At 35.2% G+C, this 22327-nt stretch overlaps 1 protein-coding gene across 3 annotated transcripts in view; it reads right to left on the reverse strand.

Moving 5' to 3' along the window:
- LOC105248623 (putative GPI-anchored protein pfl2) overlaps positions 1–18645 on the reverse strand; it is a 42433-nt gene extending 23788 nt beyond the window's left edge. For all 3 annotated transcript variants that reach the window (XM_025414198.1, XM_025414197.1, XM_011253511.2), the window contains exon 1: positions 18278–18645. The gene's annotated coding sequence lies outside the window, so the exon portion shown is untranslated. The remainder of the gene's footprint in view (positions 1–18277) is intronic.
- Between the last annotated feature and the right edge of the window lie 3682 nt (positions 18646–22327).

A 22327-nucleotide genomic window follows, 5' to 3' on the forward strand; every position in this document is an offset into this window, starting at 1 on the left:
CGCTTTCTCCTGGAAATCTCTTGGAAATATAGAGAATTAAATTAAAATCTAAAAACGTATAAAGTTTAACATCAAGTTTCAATATCACAACATTTTAATGATGCGGTTTGAATATCTAGGACAGAGAAAAATACGTTCGAGACAAACCGAAAAATTTGAAGAAAAAGTCAAGCTCTTCCGAAACAATTTTTAATTTGTGGAAACATCTAGAAAATTTGCGGTATTATTTTCCTTTACTTCGTCAAGATAATAATCTTGATATTTTATGCATAACTTCTTCAGTAACTTAAATTACTTTATTAAGTGAAGTTTATAATGGAGAATAGATGGAGCAGCCTCTTATTTCGGAATTAATTAATCCGATCTAACTAATAGCAACAAAACCGAATACATGCGCTGACTTCGATATTAATTCTACCGGAGTGTTGCAAATCGAGTAACGCCATCGATTTCGAAATCAATTGTTTCGGATTAACTCGAACCGATTTCACGCATCGATTTCGGACCTGAATATTGTTTCGCACAGCTCTAAATTGTACACAGCACCAATTCGTAAAAGAAAAAAATACGGACGATATGTTTTTGGCTTTCAACGAGAAACGATTTACACGTGAATACAATCTGTTGGAAATAATCTCCGTTGTATATATCCAATAATAAACATGAAGGATACACTAGGAAACTCGTAAACGTGTATTTATCCTAAAAACACATGAAATAAAAACGAGTGAAAATTGTCGAATGTGAAATTGCCGAGAAAATACTCGCAAACCTTCGAACGCGTAGGCGATTTTTCTCGAGCAAAATGCAATTACGGTGTGCCTCGTGATTTCCACACGTGACGGCCGTTCCTGTACTTAACACCTCTCTAATAAGTGATACTCCGCCGGAGCCGCCGCTGTTAATTAGAAACTTAGAAAGTAATGACGCGGATGAGATAATTGTTACGTCGCCGGCGTTTCCGCGTGGCGTTACTTTCGAACGATCTTCCTCTTCTTTGTCGCGGCACATTTCTCCCGTGTTTACGAGGTTACACTTGAGTTCGTCCATGCGTTTCTCCGACGCAATGCACTCGCTCGCTTATCCTCGCTATCTGGTCTTCCGCGCTGAATAACGATGGGGAAAGAATACAGGTAGGTCACAGCAGCCTCCCGCGTTTTTATTTTTACACGTCGAGTCTCTCGCGATAGCTTCCCGAGAGCAAAAAGGAGGATTAATTAAAAGAAACCGATCCAAGATAAAAAAATAAAATTGTAATAGTTATAAATGTGAATAAATCGCGATGCACACATTTTTATGTTTAAATTTTTGCAAGAGTTAAAATATTTATGCGTAAGGAAAGAAAAACAAATTCAAAAGACGATACGAAATGTTCGTTATTTTTGTAGCTTTTAGTTTGAAATCAACAATTAATAAGAAGGAAGTGTTGTTTCTTCCCTGCGCTCCAACTTCCGCTCTTATGTGCCGATTTTGATTTAATTTTGATTTATTTATTTGAACCAAATTCCTAACTATTAAAAAACAAATTCGAAACAAGAAAATAACGTAATGATGATTTGATTATACGGTAACATCGCTTAACAATGCTAATCATACAGCTACAACCATCGAATTAGTAATTTAATTAAAGCAAAGAATGGTAATTGCTCTATTATTAGTACTAATAACAGAGGTCTACTAGTTCGCAATTATAGTAGTAATTTTTAAGCTTGATGTATGATCTCTTGTAATTTGTTTTTACTGTAAATATACGGAAATATATCATTGAATAAATACAAACAAATGTAACTGACAAATTCCGTAAAAATAATTTAATTAATTCAAATTTATAGCAATTTATTCATTAATAACTAAAAATGTCTTGTTATTATACTTCAAAAAAATATAAAAATATACAGGAAAAAAATCATTTGTTTTCATGGAATATTTTCTTTAATATATGTTTATTTATTCACTTTTTCAGCGACTTTATTATATTTTTTATAAAATACCAATAAATAATTTACTAATTATTATTTCTTTGATGTTATATATTCCAATTAATAATAACTTTTCAAAAATTGCACTTTAAATAACTGAGGTATTTTATTTCCGAAAAAGTGTCGAAATAAGATGAAGATGTATACTGTATTAAATTCTATATTCGACACATTTTTATCGGAGGGAAATTCACTCGGAGCTCGATCCCACGGGGGAGAGTTAATCGATACAGTGTAAATGATCGATTACCGTTCTACATGATGCACAGCGAAAAAGCAGACGAGGATGGCGGCGTGCAAGCAACCGTGAAAAGGACGAGATTGGCGTCGGTCGGCGGTTTTTCGCAATCAGCGCTGGTGATTACTTCCTCCATACCTCCTCACGAAAGGACCCGAAGAAGAAGTCGCACTGCCGCATTTTCTTTACTGGGATCGCCATGGCATTTGGTCGTCGTTGGTTCGAGAAAGAAGATAATCGCGCGCTCCAGCCTTAAGTGATGCCCCCCCCTCGTTTCAAGGCAATAAGGCACTATCGCGCCGAATTTTACGAAAGCGTACCGTGTAATTCAGCCTGTCGCGGACGTTGGGAGGACGCCGATCTTACGGACCGATACACCCGGGTCCGTTGTTACGAGATTCGCTTCGCGTCGCGAGCGGATTAGCATAAAAAGTCGCGATTTGCGCGCCCGCGATTATGATACGGCGAAAGGTCAGCCGAAAGATCGGAGCCGAAATCACCTGAGCCAACAACGAGGGCAACGAGTCACGATGGGATCCCTCGCGCCTCCCCCTCGGGCCCGTTCCGTAATCATCGGCGCGCTTTCGTAACGAGCCGTTATGTTACCGCGCTACCGGTCACTGTAATTGGGGTTCACGGACCTTCTGCCACCGCTTACGACCCGCCTTTAAGCTCGTAATCGTAACAGTATTTTAATTTCCCCCATCTCGATAGCTCCCGACTAATGGTCTACAACCGGTAGCTAGCATCGCTAATGGAGACGCGTCGTGTGTTATACGTTACCTTATGTTATTAACCCATGCAAATGTCGCGGACCGCGATGCATCTACGTGCGCGATGCGCGTGACTAGAATATCAAATGCCCCCCGAGAGATCAGTCGGACTAATATTAATATTAATTCAAACGTTAAATTAGATCGCGAAGTTCTCGCGATATTAGTTTTTGTGGAATTTTTTTTAAACATCTCGGGTTATGTAAAATGTTTTGATAATGCGTTGCCGTTTTATTATTTAAAATTAACATTTAAATACCTGATTAAGTTTCACTCTGAAAAATTCAATAGATTATTTGCCTCTTATATCGTGTAATTATATTATCGATTATATATTATGGCACAATCTTGTTTGCTTCAACAGCAAAATAATGGAAAGAACTCTTAGATTACACATCTTCCCTTTAAATTTTATGGTAAAAACTTAACGATATTTTAATCTATGGAAATAACGTGATTCAATCGTTTTCGTTGAAGTCATGTTGTCATCATCTTATGAACTATGCACAGTACACGCAGTGTTAAATAACACAAGATGATCAGTTGCGATTAGCAACGATCAGCAGAACATAGAACATCGAACTAATACTGATACAGCTTGTCAGATTCGGTAGAGATGATGTATCTTGACTCGCATATCTAAGCATCTCGCATCTAGGTATGCACATATACAGATTACTATCAAAGATATGTGTACCTAACGTTTCTGTGTAAATGCAAAATGAAGCAAATGAAAATTATACGTGCATGAATATTATTTAAATATCATTAATCATGTATAATGATTCTGAATGTTTAAAATTGAAAAAATGGAAATAATAAATTTATCGAATCAGAGCCCGATATTGTCATTACATTCATTAACATACATTAACGATGGCAAATAACGCTTGCAATAGAAATAAAAGTTCTCCCTTTGATTAAAAAAATATCGACCCCAAAATTCATCGAATAATCGATCGAAAAAAAGTTTCTCTCAAAACATTCCGTAAAATATTGATCAAATTTCACATTAAATTCGTGCAAGTTCCAGTCGATGCAGTTGATGTTCATGAATGATCGTCCGAAGAGCTAACGAAACCGGAGTGTTTGTCTTCGGTTGGCTGGGATCCTTGTCAAAACGAATCACTTTCCCGTTCTTTGCCGCCTGAGAGGGATCTTTCTCGATCTCCCTTTCCCCTTCCCTCGTCGCTCTTTTTCCGCGGCTCTCTTTCTCAGATCGCCGGATCAATCGGTGGCGAAACGAGGTCTTCAAACAAGTAGAGTACCGGGCGAATCTCCCCCTCCCCTCCCATCCCTCCGAAGCAACCACCAATTCGGTGTGGGAGAAAGGAAGAGAGCGTTGCCCAAGCAGCAACCGCGCGCTACGTGGAACAGGAACGTAATTATTATCGCCGGGTTACGTATTCGGATGTTCTTCCGCTCGTCGAATCTTCTCACATACTACACCACCGCGCATAGACGCTCGGAACAATGGCTTGGCCTCAGGAGCGATTCCCATATTATGCAAATGCCAGCACTCTCCCCCGTTCCATGCGCGTCTCGCCTCGCCTCGCCTCTCTTTACATTCTCCTCAATAGGATGAGGATATAGTTATACGGTGATTTTGAGGGGAAAACACGTTCCTGTCAAACACAATAATTATTGGCCGATCGATTTTGTAAATGTAATATCGAGATATCGGACTCTTGTCAAGCAAACAATGCGTGTATTTTTTTCGAGGAAGCTTTCTCTTTTGTTTGAAAATGTTTTCTCAGGTATCTTGGAAATGAAAATATTTGAAACAACGTATTATTAATATTGTAAAGATATTAAATTACGGTACGTGGATTAAAGATTCTACGTGCGGATTTTATATTCGCTGAATGAAAATGACGCGTATTATTTTTCGGTGATACTTCGATACCGCAATTCAATCAAAGAGTCATTCTCGTAATCAAGTCCGAAATGGCGAAATGCGATAGTATCAAACTGCAATTTCCTCGTATGAAAAAATGCCATAATTATGAGAAAATCTATCTCTCGTTTTCCCATCTCTCCCCGTTATACGCTTGTTTTTTGTGGGTCACTTTGCCAACTGGAAATGTAGAAATAAAATATTCAGAGCTGCTGCAAAATCCGATTTCGTGAGTATCATTTATGCGTCAAATATTGGACTTTCGTACCGCTATCTAAATTCATCAGCATTTCACATTTCTGGCAAAGTGAAAATAATTCATTCTTCTCAATGTAAGGATTTTCTCTAATTAGTCGCATCAGCGTAAAGTATTCTAAGTGGCTTTAATGCAAATATCAGCGTCTTGTGTGTCGCAAATTTTTCGAACGCGTGCGCTGCCATTCACATTCTGATGTGAACGCCATTCACGCGAGTCTAAAGATCGTTGTTTTTCGAACTGCCAATTTTCGCTCTCAGGGTATTACATTTTCTCATATTGAGTCACCGTGTCGCAAGCTGCGGAGGACTCGTGTAATCTCATGTTTTGAATTAAGGGAAATGACGCAATCGCTGCAAAGACGGTGGAAGGCCGCGCCACAAAATTTTTCGAAATACCGTCTTACAAAGAAATTATGAAAGTTTTACCTTTGGAAAAAAATTCGCATCAATAGAACGAAAAGACAGATATCATCTCTGAAATTATTATATTATTCAATAGAGATGAGATCTCTTTCCTGAATGGGAAGACGATCGTTGTGTTTGTGACGATAGTAACGCTTTGAATAGTTCTGTGCTTGCAATTATGATGTCGAATATCGCTTCTTTGATCATAAAAAGGAAGAATATATTCCCGTATTTTATAGAATAAATTTAAATAATAAATTTTAAATTGTGTGAGATTATATATTTATAAAATATTTAAATATTAAACAAATTAACTTATTATATATGAAGATAAAACAGGAAAAGAGAGAGAGAAAGAGAGAGTGTGTGTGTGTGTGTGTGTGTGTGTGTGTGTGTGTGTGTGTGTGTGTGTGTGTGTGTGTGTGTGTATGTATAATAATGTTCTACGTTATATTATAACGTTCAGTAACGTTAATTATATCAACGTTAATACGCTAAAAGATTAGCATGTGTGTAGATATAATTACCACAGTGAAATTCATTTTGCGATATGACAGTTACATATTTTCGCGTCATAGCAATTATGCTAAAATATTTCGTTTCTCTGTTTTCCAACATGGTTTTCCACCATTTCACCATCTTGAGAAATTAAATTATACAGTCATAAAATAAAAGCTTTCTTTATTATACGTTTTTCTTGCGTTTTCGATAACCATTATTGAGTGATATACTTCTTATAGAAAATTGTGAAATCAAATAATTTTAAAAGATGGCGCAATCGTGTTGTTTTAATCGTGCGATATAATCTAACTTTTTTCTCTCTATTCACGCTCCATTTTTCGCTAAACGTAATCAATTTCGAAATTGTATTTGTTATCTCTACACGTATGGAAATTTTCATTCCTATGTGTGTCGCCACAAGATAAAATTATCATTCGCCACTAAATTTTTTAGACTAATATTGCGAAAGTAAAGCTTCGTCGATACATAATGCATTTATGCATTTCTCTACTAACGTAGTTTCCTGATTTCGAATGTTATTCGTCTGGTACGAGAGGCAACGTTTAGTGACAACACTAGTGGAGATGGGAAAACGGCTACATTTAACATGCGGCTAGGACACGAGGTCCAAAGTTTAATCCTGCGACCTAATTTCCGCAGCCGCACATTTTGCAACGCGGTCTCTACGCTTTCCGCAAAGTAACGAATTAATAATTAATTAGTTAGCTGGCTGTATTTTAGGTGAAGCGATATCGATTCACCGATATAACGATCGACGCTAAATTGAATTTAATCGACGCGTTGATTCATCTAATCCGTGGAGAGAAGAAAAAAGGCACGATTGCGTAATAATTTCCTTAGATAGCGTGGCGCTTGCTTATGCGTTCTCGTGCGTGTAACGAGACGCAGCTTCGTGCACCGATCCAACTAAAACAAGGAGAAATGATAATGGGAGACGTCAACATGCGGCAGACAACGTGCCATAATCGCACATAATGATACGGCCTTCCCGCTTTCTCGGCGAAATAAAGGACTTTCTTTCCCACGCGCTCGCGCATTCGCACCTCGAAAAATTCGCCGCCTAATCAGCTGCCGCGAGTTTCAACGCGTCACCCCCCTGATTTCGTTCCATTCGCACGCACGTAACATGACGGTATCGTATACCATAATAGGGAAGCTTAACCCTTTCAAACCCGCTGGCTACAATTCCCTCCACGTCAACTTTTGACATGCCGCCTATTGATCTCTCGACGCAGTCTCTCGCAAACTAAAACCGCCTTAAACTTGTTGACTGTCATAGTGGTTTTCGTCAATGTCGGAATTTGTAAAGCTATTGTATATTTTTGAGGTTGATATAATTCTAACAAAGTGAATATTAAATATTTATCTTTTTTTTAAATATAAATCCTCCTAATTAAACGATTAAAATAATATTCTAATATATTTAATATATTTAATATATATATTTAAAAAACATAGTTTTCTTAATTGTGTTTACAAAAATATGATTATATAAATATCTTTAAAATATGATTATTCTGCAATAGATTTTAGGTACGAATCAATTTGTCAGATGACTTGGTAACTAAATAATAAATAAATATATTACCGTAATAGATTGAGCTACATCGCTGTAATATTTTTTTCCAAAACAATATTATTCTCTTTCTTTTATAATAAAATCGAATTATTCTTTTGGATTGAATTATTCAAGTTCAAAAGCTCATAATCCACGACAGAGAGCTTTGGGAAATCTCGAGATCAACAACGATTTCCTTTTAGTACACTCGGCTATTCACAATGTATAACCTCGAGGGACTTTTTTACACACCCCTTTTAAAGTTTAACGGTAAATTAAACGTCATCAAATTACGCAAATAAAATTCTAAAAAGAAATCTCCTTTCGCAACAGAATTCTTCCAAGAAACTTTATTAAAAATGTGACAGAGGTGACTTGCGATTGATTGGCGATAACACTTATCATCGATTTTTTGCTCTCATTATTATCCCCATTATGCGTGTAATTTTATGCTAATGTAATATTATGCGCAAAAAGTAAGCATACTCTCATTGAGAATTGATTTTGAATTTGTTAAAATACTGATGTACGAAAAGAAATACGCCGATAGATCTGAAAGATCCTATATAACGAGAAAAAAATTCCGCAACTAATTTGCATTCTAATCTCCTTGGCTCTTAATTTACTTATGTCCCATTAATTGTCTTTTAACTATTTGCTTGTAACTTAATTTAACTTCGACAAGTTTTTCACTCTCGGATTCGCGATAGATTAATTAAAGATCTTATATATATGTATATATACTAGAAATTTTAGATTAATTTATTTTTAAACAAATATTTGACATCACTTATTTCTTGATTTTGATTTCTGCATTTCAAAATAGTTTCGGATTCAGCTTGTGACGACGTCTTAAGCGAGTCACACTACACTATGTACTTAATTAACGCGACAGTGGCCTGGAGGATTCTCTAGGGCACAACGAGAATGAGTTTCACGTTTCTGATAGTCGTTCGGGAGGGAAGCCTGATGTCGGAACAAAGGCGGCTAGATAACGAAGCAAACCTAGGCATCTTAATTTAAAACGTATACGTATCTTCTCTTTCCTTTGTAATGCTAATGCGATAATTATTTCAGGATTTTAGGATTAACTGAGAGAGATTGATGGAGCGAAGTATGAGGAAAGAGACATATACATCCAAAGTAAATAGATCACTTCCATTTCTCTCCATGTATTCTATCATTTTATTCTTAAAAATCGATATATTTAATTTATATCAATGCATTATATTATGAATATTTTCTTAATAATTCTAGATTAATTTCTTCCTCCTAAATAAATCCTTCATAAAATATTTCAATGACAAATTATTTTCTAAAATCCAATTTAAATTCTGATATGAATAAGTTAAGTTAATAATTGAAAAACTACTCGTTATAAATATTAAAAAGGAAAATATCATGGAGACATTATAAATAAAAGTACATCTTTTACATGCGATAATTTTCTTGTCTGCTTCGAATCCTATTTTATCGCAGCGGGAAATAATAATTGAATATTGATATATTATAGTATGAATATATCATAATTTGAAACAAAAATGATTACGCAAACGGAAATGTATACGCGGAGTATTGGTTGTCCGTCGGTCTTCCGGGAGTTTGCTCTACTGAATAATCGCGGTAGATGGGCGTTATCTTGGCGATCGCGCGCGTATTCGTACTTAAATTGAACCGGGGAATGGCTTCGAGCTGGAGCCAACGGTAGAGTTACATCAAAGTTTCGATATAGCCGTAATTCCCAATTTACCGAGCGCGCGGAACGTGGACCGTTCGCTAATGCGATAAACGATCGCCGGACGCCCGCTTTCTGGCTATACTACTAGCGACGTCCGGCCAGTTTCCACATCAAAGTGGTATCTCCCCGCTACCACTTCGCCACGGACGAGCCGCGACTCGACGCGAATCCTGTTATCGATAAAATGTAATCGCTTTGACGTGGACGTCACGGATATAATTCCTTTCGGTTCTTTATGATAATATCCTTCCTCCTTTATTTCCTCTCGAAATAATCACGTGCATTTAAAAGCGCGACAAAATAGTGATTATTATATATGTTATTATATATTATTATATTATTATACATTATTATATATGTTATATATTATTATATATATGATTAGTATATATGTTTATAACAAGAGTTGAATGCTAAATTATTAATTAAATTATTAAGATAGATTAGTCAACTTTTTCTAACTTAAATGGTATCTTCCAAATTTCAGAAGCAAACATCTTGGTAATGTCCAATTAAAATTCTTCAGAGGGAGATAGAGTTTACATGATATTTTATTTAAAATCAAATTTTCTTAGCTACTTGAGAATGCTCGGAGAATCTTCTGAATTTTTAATCAATCGTAGTTTTAAAAATACAATTTTTAATATTTATAGATTATTTGCTGACATAAATCAAAGTTATTATAATATATTTACATATACATTTACGTGTGTGTGTGTGTTTTTTTGTATGCGTAACTTATATTTTGAAAAAAGTTTTCAAATTAAATTAATATATATTCAATTTCTCTCTCTTGTGATATAAAAAATTTTCCGAAATAGTTAAAAAGAAAAAAAACGGCGCTATTGTAGTCGACTCTGATTTCAATTCAAATATTTACAACAATATTCAATTTACGGGTCAGATGCTCGGAAACCTTTGAAATACTTGTTCGGAATATCAAATATCCTATTATTGAATAATAATTGTATAAGCAAAGATTTTATTTTAAAAATATACTATATGCATTTTTAAATAAACAAAAATCGAAAAATTGTTAAACGAATATATTAAAATCTATTCAGTTTAGAAATATAAACGAGCAAAAAAAAATAAACTGATGTTCGCTAATTTTTAATTGACTTTAATAGAAATTCTGTTCAAAGACTAATTATCACAATATCTATTTTATTTGAAATAATTTACTTTAAACATTTAATAATGAAACATTTTATGAAAATTAAAAAAAAGACTAGAAGTTTGCTAGAGAAAAGTACGCAATTTTTAATTGAAAAAGGTCTCATAGCTTTTTGGAATATCTTATACGACTTAACTCCATATCTTGCCTACAAACAAAAATTTTTGTCTTTATTAGAAAAATTGCAAAATGAAAAACGTTGGAACTGAAAACAAAAGTCCGCCGTTATTATTTTTCCGCAGTCTTTGAATCTCGTGTATTCGGATGACGATACGACAGTACGAAGTCGGAATCGATCGACAGCTGTGTGCCGATGAGGGTATATGCCGCTGAATGTTCAAAGTTATTGATCTAATAGGAGTAGAGAGCATGCTGTGGATTCCGTATTTGCTTCGATATCGCGATATGTGCGATCATATCGATACTGACATCAATATTATTCGCCGCCGCATTGCACGGTAGTTATTTTGTGTTGACAAACAAACTTTATCCGCTATTTTTTTTTTCTTTGGTTTGCAAAGTTCGACAATAAACATCGTTGCGGGAATGTACTATTCCAAGCTGCAGGAATTTCATGATTCGCTGGATTATAAATAAATAAAATGCATGCTCTGTAGACAGAGAGATACAATAAACAAAGGTATATGTGATACCTGCGTAATTTATTTATCAAACTGGAAATTTGTAAACTAAAATGATTATGACAGGCGTAGAGAGCTGAAGATCATTATTAGTCGCGAATTATACAGATTAAATATCATTCACCGTTAAGGAAATTAATAGTAAACATTAATAGGTTGAAACTTCAAATTTAATAATACATTGATGTTTAGACAATTTAAGAGCGGACGTTTCGACTTATATTTAAGTCATCTTTTTTGATCTGCGGTTTGACAAACGTCCATTAGAACCACACAAAATTTAGGCCTATTAACCTAAACTTGTAAGGTTTGTTTCATCCTTGGATATAACCGTAAGATCTCTCTTCCGTTTTACTGCGATTTGAAATTCATTATATATGTTTACTACGTACAGCATCTGCTTACTTTCCGAGAATTAACATGCGCTGAAGATGATTTAAATATAAGTCGAAACATCCGCTCTTAAATTGTCTAAACATCTATGTATTATTAAATTTGAACCTATTAATGTTTACTATTAATTTCCTTAACGGTGAATGATATTTAATCTGTATAATTCGCGACTAATAATGATCTTCAGCTCTCTATGCCTGTCTTAATCATTTTAGTTTATTAATTAAGAGAGCTTTATTACTATTTAATGGAAATTTGTAATATCGACATAAATTTACTCGAAATGCATTAATTTGATGAACAACTTTATAAGCTTCTGTTCAAAACCTATTAAAACGTTGATACACCGACATTTTCCACAAAACTCGTAAATTTAGAGTTTGACTTATTATTAATTACGAAATGCTGTTTCAAATTTTATAAATTTTAATTTCCACATTGATTATAAGATTCTCTTTCTTTTTTTAACTTATGATCAGCGACCTTTTCAAGGATCCTCCATGGCAATCGGCATTGCATCCGAGTAAGATATCAACATCGCTCTGAAGTCGCATATCATTGTGTTAAAAAGCAGCATTAGGTGTGAGGTCTAAATAGTTCAGTAATCTAGAGCAGTTGCTCGGAAAGCGAAAAACTTGGGTTCGATTCCCGATTCAGCCACTTGCGCCTCACATATTTTCACAGATGAATTCTATCGCTCGTTAATCAAATGGGCGTAAAGAAACGTCCGATCTCCTCCCACATACATCCCTATCTTTCTGTTTCTTTAATTCGGTTGCTCAAGTTTAGATAATTTTCAATTTTCTGTCTAATATCGGACATTGTATGATTTAAATAAAATAAATTGTTTAAAATAATATATGAAATAATATATGAAAATAATATAATATATGAAACAATATTAACAATATAAAGAATCTTACAGTGTGTATTTTAAGGTCACTATTTCTTTATTTTTAAAAATCCTTTAAATAATTATAAAGTAACATAATTGTCAAAAAATAATACTTACAAAATATAATCAAAGAATAAATTTTACTGTAAACATCAGTTAACTGAACGGTAAATGACTATGTATTTGTATGTAATTATAAACAGAGACGAATTGACAATGTCACCAATTTCGGTGAAACCAGATATTCAAGCTTATGATTAAGCCTAGTTTACAATAAAAGTTAATCCTATTAGTAAAGTTTAGTTTTCATATTTAAATTATTTATCGATAATTTAAATTTGTATGTCCATGGTTATGCATTTACCCTATTTTTTTTTTTTTTTAACAAAAAGCTCTAATTTCGAGGAAATTGAAATGCAAGATGAATTCCATAAAAGATCTAGAATTACGCATTTGATCGAATTAAATCGACTCCAGAGCGATGTTGGTATCTCGATGCAACGCCGATTGCCATGGAGGATCCTTGAAAAGGTCGCTCGTCAAATAAGTGCGGTGGAGATATTCGCTGGCTTTCGACTGGCCTTCTGTAAGAAACGCCACCGACGAACACAACGCCGTAGAGTGACCACGATCCCCCAAAATCCTTCTAGTACATAAAATCCCCACTGTACCAAATATCGGTGCCGGATGGACCCTAAATAGGGCCGTGGCAAGTCTCCAGAAAAGATAGGGATGTATGTGGGAGGAAATCGATTCTCTTTCTTTTTTCTCACATACCACAATTATCGGTCTAGGAAAAAAGCTCGCGCACAAAGCTATTAAATAAATCTTCCTGCGAACAAATATTCCGTTATTCTGTCACAAACCGAGCTTAACACGTAATGCTAAACAAGAGCATTTACATTGCGCGCGATTAATGTCACTCGGCGAGGCAAATTATGCGCGCTGCGCGAAAGCATGCACTCCAAATGCATCGAATCTCGATGTAACGATGCAGTGCTCGTCATTACGCCGTGACCCGAATTAGTATCCATCTAATACATATTAAATTACATCAAATGCATATTCGTAATCATCATTCCAACATCATAATACTGTAATATAGAAACATATGAACGCTAGTTATATCTAAAATTGCAAAAAAATTCACGACTAAAAATCTACATACATATATAAAGAGAGGAATTATTAAATCGCGAAATTAATTGCCACGTTTCGCCATAGGACATTATTTTCATCATTAAAAAGTCATTTCATGATGTACAGTATGACCGTATGCATTTGCCATATTTGTCATATTTATCATCATTTTTGAAATTTTCGTGATTTCGAGTCACAACGCATTTTTGCTTTAAAACAAAATCCAATAAATTGATGTATTAGATTCATCGTTATATATATATATCTCGTGAATAATACTTTCGATATAGAAAAGCGGGGTTTATCATCGATGTTATGGATATCCGGCAGATTTATTTTCATTCGTTAATCGCATTAATCGTAGCTCTGAACAATCAATTTCTCGCTGTTTCTGATTAAACGATCGATTTATCGTGTTATCTTATAACTCCCTTTCAGGATTTGTAGTTTTGTAGATGTCATATACTTTGAAACTAGGTTACAATCGAATCCGGGACTAATCACTGTAATCCGGATCTAATCTGGAGCCGAGCCGTACTGGCGGCAAGTGAATCGATGTTGTCAGGATTAATCAGAGATAATAATTGGAAACTACTTGTATCAAATGACAGATGTAAAGACAAATGAAAGAAACAATTGTACACTACAGATCCACGATACTTGGACACTTGCTGACATTCTTTTGCATTCTCTCTCTCTCTCTCTCTTTCTTTTGCGATTAAACTATAATTTTATATATAACTAATTATAAACTATAATTTTAATTTAGGACGAAATATAAATCTCTACGTAGAACACTCCTCATTTCGGTAACTTTGTAATTCTTTGTAAGTTTCAAAAAGTTTCTCGGATAGATGTGAGAGTTAGCAGAGCCATAATTCGTAAAATATAATTATAAAGAAGTGAAACATTTTGCATGTTACCCTAGAAAATAGGACATGTCATATTTTAAAAGTCTGAATCCACGCGAACTCATTGTATACACATGTTATCTTAACGTATCTTTTAAAAGGAAAGATCGGGATTAGCAAAAAATCTAGCGAAATAATTACAAAATGAATTTCGCTTTACGTTTCATGGATACTAGCAGTTTTAAACTTTTATCAAAACGGTGCTTTTGCTTCCAAACGTAACTTCATCAGTTTAAAATAATTAACAATTCAAGCGGTTTAAAATGATTAATAAATAACAGATTCATATTTTGTGTACGTGTATGAAGATTCGAAATTCACGTGTAAGTGAAGTAAATCCAACGTAGCTGCTTTTTTGTTCTCAAAATAATGGAAACATTGGAATCGACACGAGCAGGAATTAACGAGACGAAAAAATTTGATTACTTTAATAATAAAAAAAAAATATCACTCGTGCGAGAGGAGCTCACGTTCTTCGCGTATTCGGACGACGTGCGATTACGCCCGCACTGTATAATTACACCTGATGTTGGGCACACAGCGTGAGACTCTCTTTTGCGCCATGTTTTTGTTAGCCCGAGACGAAACGTGAAGGGAAATAAGAGGAGGAACACAGAGAGAAGAGAGGAACGTGATGGAATGAAGCGGGCGAGATTTTCACAGAAATCACCTCGCGTGTCTAAAAGTTTGCGTGCAAAAATAGGTTATACACATATTTCGTTATGACGTATTGCTTAACAATCTAACTTTGTCCGACCTCGCATTACGCGCGCCTCATTCACCTGGTCGACGAGCGCGGATTAATTAGCCAGACAAGATTAATTAATTACGACGACCTCGACGAGTTCGACCTAGAGGGGGTGCAAGAGGGAGAGGGGGTCCCGCTTTAGTGTTGTGTGTTCGACATCAAATTGAGCAAGGGGTTTATTTTCATAATCAAAGCTCCGGGGTTCTAATTAGACCTATTTATGTATCGCAATGCAAAATGTATAATAACGTATATCTATTATATCTATTATATCTATTATATCTGTTACATAAACTTTATATACTGTTCATTAATCGTGTCTCTCATATTTTATTAAATAAAATTTTCCAGGTTTTTTAATATAAAATAAAATATTTTTTTTTTAATAAAAGAAATCAAAATTTAACTTTGAAACATATAAGTAATATAACGTCGCGAAAATGTACAAAAATATTTTTGAATGCGACGTCAACAACAGAATGCAGAGTTCATTCATCCTTTAGCGAATCTGGAGGATAAAGTTAAGAGCTATCAGAGGCGAACTTGTCGACATGCTCGCGCACACAAATTGGATTTGCTTCGTACGTATGTAAGAACCTCGATAATAAGGGAGTGAAATTTCTAACATCGCAGCTACCTTCCACGTTATTGTGTACCTGTATATTATATTCCGTCTGTTGAAGAATAGAGATCTTGACCTGTCAATTGTAAACGCGTAGCGCGCCACAATTAATAAAGTATCAGATAATTATAGCAATTTAACACAAAGTGGAAAATGTAAACTCTCGTACGATTCTAACGTAAATCCAATTAATATTGTTTCATGCGATTAATAAGGGAAAAGCACAAGCATTGCGTTTATAGCAAATTGAACATTGTATCCAACTTAAGCACAAAGTTCGGCGGCAAAGCGAATACTAAGGACTTTTGGAAGGATCTGTCAGGCTGTTCGTACGATAATGGAGCAGCGAAATTTCCCTCGCATCGCGCAGCTACCTTTGCAGTAAATAATCTTCCACTGAGTCGACGACGACTTCCAAACGGGTAATGATATTCCGAGTACGGTACATATCGAGGCTCTTATGTACGTATGTACGTACAAAGCATTGACGTACTTCACATTGCGTTCCCTTAATTTTAGTTTGCGATACACCGCGATATTCGAGAGTTTTCCCCGACATTTTCCCTCGTATTTCAGAGAAATGTTAGATGTCGAATATTACAAATAACACTTGAATACTTCTAATTAAATTCGTACTATCTAATTAAATTCCTAAGTTGATTAATTCATTATACATAATGCACTTTGCAATTTAAAATGATTCTCGAGTATTATTTTTTTTAATTTTTTATATTTTAATTTTTTATAATTTAATGATATTATTAATTTTTAATAATATGTAACTTTCGAATATATTTCTTAACTTTCGATTTGCTTAAGCTTACAATCTGCGCGTATCAAATTGCAAAATCTGAATAATCTATCATCTACCTTTATTATACTTAACAATATTGCAAAGATTAACGACAGGAAATAATCTGATGGAGATAGAAAAAAAATTGTTACATGATAAATGTTCTTCCTGAGGTCAGACCGCAGGGTTGGCCGTTATTTAAATGCACGTTTGAAAAACTACGTCTTTCCTGGTGTCGACGAGAATAATAAAAGGGGTTTGTGTGTGTGTGTGTGGGGAGACGCGTGGAAACGCGCCAAAGTTTGTTCGATTCAACAGGAATACCCGCTGATACGTTTATAAGCCTCGGCAAAAGTTAGAGTAAAACGTAATTAAGCGGTAAAACGTTGAAGAGCACTCGATGAAATTATACAACAATTGTCGGCATACAACAACATAATTCTCAATTAAAATCTCTTTCATGTGATGTGGAAGTTAATTACCAGAATCGTAGCTTCGCATGGTAAAAGTTTTGCATTAAATTTCCATTTATGTATTTTCCGCTCGCATTCGCATTTACGAGATTTTGTGCAAAAACTATCATTTTACCTACAAGAAATATTTTAAAAAATATAGCCGAAGTTATTTTTATTTCATAAAAACAACGCAATATCAAAAGTGCATCTCGCATTTAATTAATAATAAAATAAATAGCACAGAAATATACTTTTTGCGTCTTTCGCTGAGAAAAAATTTAATGTCAAAAATATCCAAATTGCTAAAAATAAAATTTGCTCGAATCAAAAAGTTTAGCGGATTAACTCTTGTTAAATATTTCGTTTTTCTAATGCTTCATCGATCCGCGTCAGTTCGCGTTACATCTCTGACTATGAAAATACTCTGCCTTGACGATGACCCTTCAGTTAAACGCAGCAGAAAATTCTCGTGTCAAGTGCATTTTTTAAAATTTTGGTTAAATTTACTGCCACATTTTTTCGTACAAACGCGGTATTTAAAGTTTCGCAATCAGCTGCTTCGGACGCGAAATCTTTTCCTTTAAAAATGGTGTGTCACTTTAAAGATAGAACCGCTTTTTCGATCTCTTTTTGCGATAAATAATAACAGCGAACAAATCAATAAAGTATTTGGTTCAGATAAAAAATCGTACTTTCATCAATATTCAAATTTTCACATGATATCGAATATAATGTGATAATGATAACATATATATATGTTGCATGCTGTTCGTAAATTCGACTTTCTTTACAAAAAGTTAAAACTTTTTGCGAAAAGATTAATTGCAAAAAATCTGCAATGTATATAAATACTATAATAATTAAATACATTAATAACTTTACATTTATTTTTACCGATTTCAATTAATTTTCGTATTTCTTGATTTTTGTATTTCAAGAGGGAATATTTCCAGCAATTTAAAATATGTACGTGAGTATAAATGTAATACAAATACATATACGGGTATCGCTATGTGAAGTTTTTGAAATAAAAAAAAAAAATAAACTATCAATGACAACGGCACGTTTTCAATGAAACGTATATCCAGAGAGATTCAATTGAAAACAATACGCGTATATACGACGATCTCATACCTGGTGTTAAACCCCGCGTGAGGATCCGAGAACGATCGTCGATGGTGACAACACTATCACTGGATCCTCGGGATCCCGCGGAATCCCGAAATCTCCAAAAATCGTAGCACACACGCGACCGGCTCCGATACCGGGGGATCGAAGGGAAAACGCACGTCGTCGCACACTCGCGCGAGCGAGCGTCGCGCGAATCTCGTTCGCGAATTCGCGAGCGAAGAAAGTGGCAAATAAAGAGAGGGACGGAAGAAGGAAAGAGAGAGAGAGAGAGAAGGAGAGAGAGAAAGCGCGCGTTAACAGCGAGAAGAGCCGAGGAACTTGAAGCGGACGCTCTCTCGTCGCGAGGGAGTCGCGGCACGATACTGACGAGTCGCCCGTGGGGCGCGCGAATCTCATGCCGCCAGGATCTCCATCCCCACCGGCGCGGCGCAGCCGAAGAGCGAAGCGGTCGTCCGACATTCAGGGCCGGTTGATCAACCAGCGGGATCGTCGTCACGATCCCGAAACTGGCGAACTGCGTCTCGGGGTTGAGCATCAATCCCTCCGCGACATCCCCTGCACCAGACAGGTAGCGACTTAACCGCGACTGTCGGATCAAACTGCCGCATTCCGCTAGTTTCAATTGCTCATAGAACACGTAATCGTCTTCTGATAATAAATAGATCCGCTAACGTCTGATTTGATATAATTCGATAATAATTTTAATAAGTTAATAATTTTATATATAAGGTTTTTTTTTTTTTTCAAAATTGTGAACGATCAAACATTTGTCCATGTTCTATGAGATGTTATGTAATATACACGTATAAGTACACACGGAAATTTTATTATCATTATAAAAAATATATATAAAAATAAGTTTTAATTTTCCATTTCGAAATACCTTCATTTCTAATGCAAGACTGACATCATTGAATTTAATATCCTACGAATTTTATATCTATCTTGCTTTAGTTTAATGAATGCATCACTGAATCTGTTTATCAGTTCTTGCTGCGAATCAACTCTTGTATGGTATACTATCGTTTTCACACATTTCCTCACGGATAAAATACTACCGATGTAAGATGGTGATCTTGGCTGAACAATTGGTCCTTCTTAGATAAATATCGCCGACCTATTCTTACACAGCTATTCATATTTGATATCCTCGTTATTATAACGTTTTAATGAAGCGTTTCGGGATCTATATAATTATATAACATTATTTTATTTCTGTTCATGGAACATACTGACGAAGTTTAATCGTTTAATTTTGAAATATCCCGTATAAAAGAGTCGGTTTATTCTCTTATAACAGCATATTTCAATTTTTGCGAAATATTCTCATTATTATATCTTATTTTTTATTCTCTAGATTTTTCGTGCCTTCTAACTGATTAGATGGGCGGTGTGAACGAACATGGCAAACCCAAATGGATGAGCTAAGATCAAGAGAATTAGAAGTTGCGCGATCGTGGCGAAAAAACTAGGCAATCTTTAGGACTAAAGTAGGAAGGTAATAGAGAAAGTTGTGTGGTCGCCCGTAAAAAAATACAGGCATATTATTTGGAATTACTTAAACCATCTTCAAGTAACTATTAAGGTGGAATAACCGACTTAAACGTTAAACAAATCGAATTAATTATTTCAATGATACCATGTCTTGTACAAGATGTGTAAGTAATGGCAAAAATATAATTAAGTAAGTATAATGCTAAAAAAAGGTAGAAAATTATGAAATAGGTAATTAAAAGAATTCGATACAGAAATATCGATTGTATAGACGTCTATATCGCAAGCGTAATTAGCGTCAATTTTACTTTGTCTCAAGTGACCAATTAAAAGCAAATCTTAGAACACCAGTAATGCCATTAATTATGTGTGTGTGTGTGTGTGTATATATATATATATATATACATATATTATATACACACACATAATTAATTATACCATTATATATATATATATATATATATATATATATATATATATGCATATAATACTTTGAGCATATTTTATATACAATACTATCCCTAACCATTCTAGAAAAAAAACTCAATATATTAATATCCCCAAAAAAATTCGATATCGCGAAAATGTAATAATAATATTTTTACATTTTCGCGATATCGAATTTTTTGTGAATATTCTGTGGATATTCTACAATTAAATTAACTGTCAATATTTTCTCATGATATCAATTCGAAGCTGAACCGAGTTATTAAAAGATATTTTTCCATTCTACATAAATATTAAATTACCGGAGCAATAATATTAAATTCGTACGAATATATACGTATATTGTGCAACCGAAGTTCTAGCATTGAGTATGTTGTGAATCGTTCGCTCGTATTTGTCTCAAGTTTCTGAAACTACCCTCCGGATATTATAAGTCTTGCTTCCGCAAATTTAATGCACTGTACGTAATGCCAAATACTCTTAAACATGCAAGATAAATATTTATTCGCTGATAAAACACCGTGTCGTAATACTTGTTCTTAGCGTATTTGTGCCATGGCAATTTATGTTTCATCGACTATATCTAGCCGTGATGCTCCATTCAGGACGTACGTTCCATCGCTATGAACTTTCGATGTCACGATTCTCTGATTCTTATCTAGGATTCTTCTCCAGGATTTTGCCGTTACGTATCGTCATTATTACATACACAAGTATAAAATACAAACATACAAGTTGATTCAAATTTAATTTTTAATCCTGTCATTATAATAATAAAAAAAATGACGGTGCGAAAGGCTTAAATTGGAAAGTATGGATCGAGATATAAAATTCCACAAAAAATGTGAAATAATAAAATGACTATGTAATAAATAATTAATTCGAAGTATCAAACGTCTAAGGAAGAGAGAAAATACTAGAGGCGGAAGAGGGAAATGGAAGTGGAAAGAAATCATATTCTTTTCAATCCTCATCATTCTGTTCGTGATTGAAGCGCTAGTCTCTTTCCAATCTAATCTGCTTTCTCCTCTTCTTATTGTCAGTAATATAGATTAACTTTAACTTCGCTAACCCGCTAGGATTCAACTTCGTCGTCTTATACAATCGCATAATACGCTTATAAAATGAGTAAAGTAAAATCTTTATCAATAAATAGAGAAGTCATAAAGTTTCATCGCTTCGAAATTCGATTCGGATATGACGCTTCTAAAGATTGATGCAAATCTTACGAAACACTTTACTATCTCGGACAACGCGCACTTTCTCTCGCGGTTCGCCGAGCAAAGGAGGCCAATATAAAAAGGGGCCCGTATTCTCTCGTTTCAATGTCAAGGCATGAATAGTCTCAATGCAGGAACGCAATAGTTGAATAATCGAAATAAAAAGGCAGGTTAAAATCTCAAAATTTACAATCACGTACATCAGATTTTCCTTCCTCTTATCTGATCGTCTTTCTACATTTACTGCGGGATCTCGATTTAATTTCCGAAATTAAATATCGAAAAATCTCTCGTAGAATTGCAAGAGAGAAAAGATGGTAAATCAAGTTTTTTTCTCATTCTTGGGAAAAGCTATTCAGTCTTTAGATACAGCGAAGAATCGTAGCGGAAGCACGTCGAGGGCCTCGAGGCGATGCGATGTATCATACGGCTGGATACTCCGGAACATTTTACGAATTGCCGCGAGGGTCACGTCGCATCGTGAGTCGTACTCGTAGCCATCGAGGAATCGCAAAAGTAATCGCGGCCCCGGCATGGCTTTCGATCGTGATGCGACGTACACCGATAGCACACCGTAGTAACGTTGCTACCCGGTCTGTTGAATGAGACACGGTCTCCCACGCCTCTCCATTCGTCATGCTCCGGAGAGGAAGTCGCTGCTCCTCTCGCAGCGCACGAGGAGAGAAAGAGAGAGGCGATCTACGAGCGCATCCTTTTACCGATACGGACGCGTCTCGCAGGTATAAACTCACTTTCATCTGCGATATTAACCGAGCCGAGGCCTGGCGCGATTCGCCTTTCGATTCGAGTTGCCTGCGCGAATAGTCCTCGCATAAACGTCCTCGGACGATTAACCCGAGGGCGTTTGACACCGGGGCGAGCCAGCAGGAAA

This window comes from Camponotus floridanus, unplaced genomic scaffold (genome assembly GCF_003227725.1).
Source record: "Camponotus floridanus strain SB8 unplaced genomic scaffold, Cflo_v7.5 scaffold111, whole genome shotgun sequence".
In the NCBI taxonomy this organism is placed as follows: domain Eukaryota; kingdom Metazoa; phylum Arthropoda; class Insecta; order Hymenoptera; family Formicidae; genus Camponotus; species Camponotus floridanus.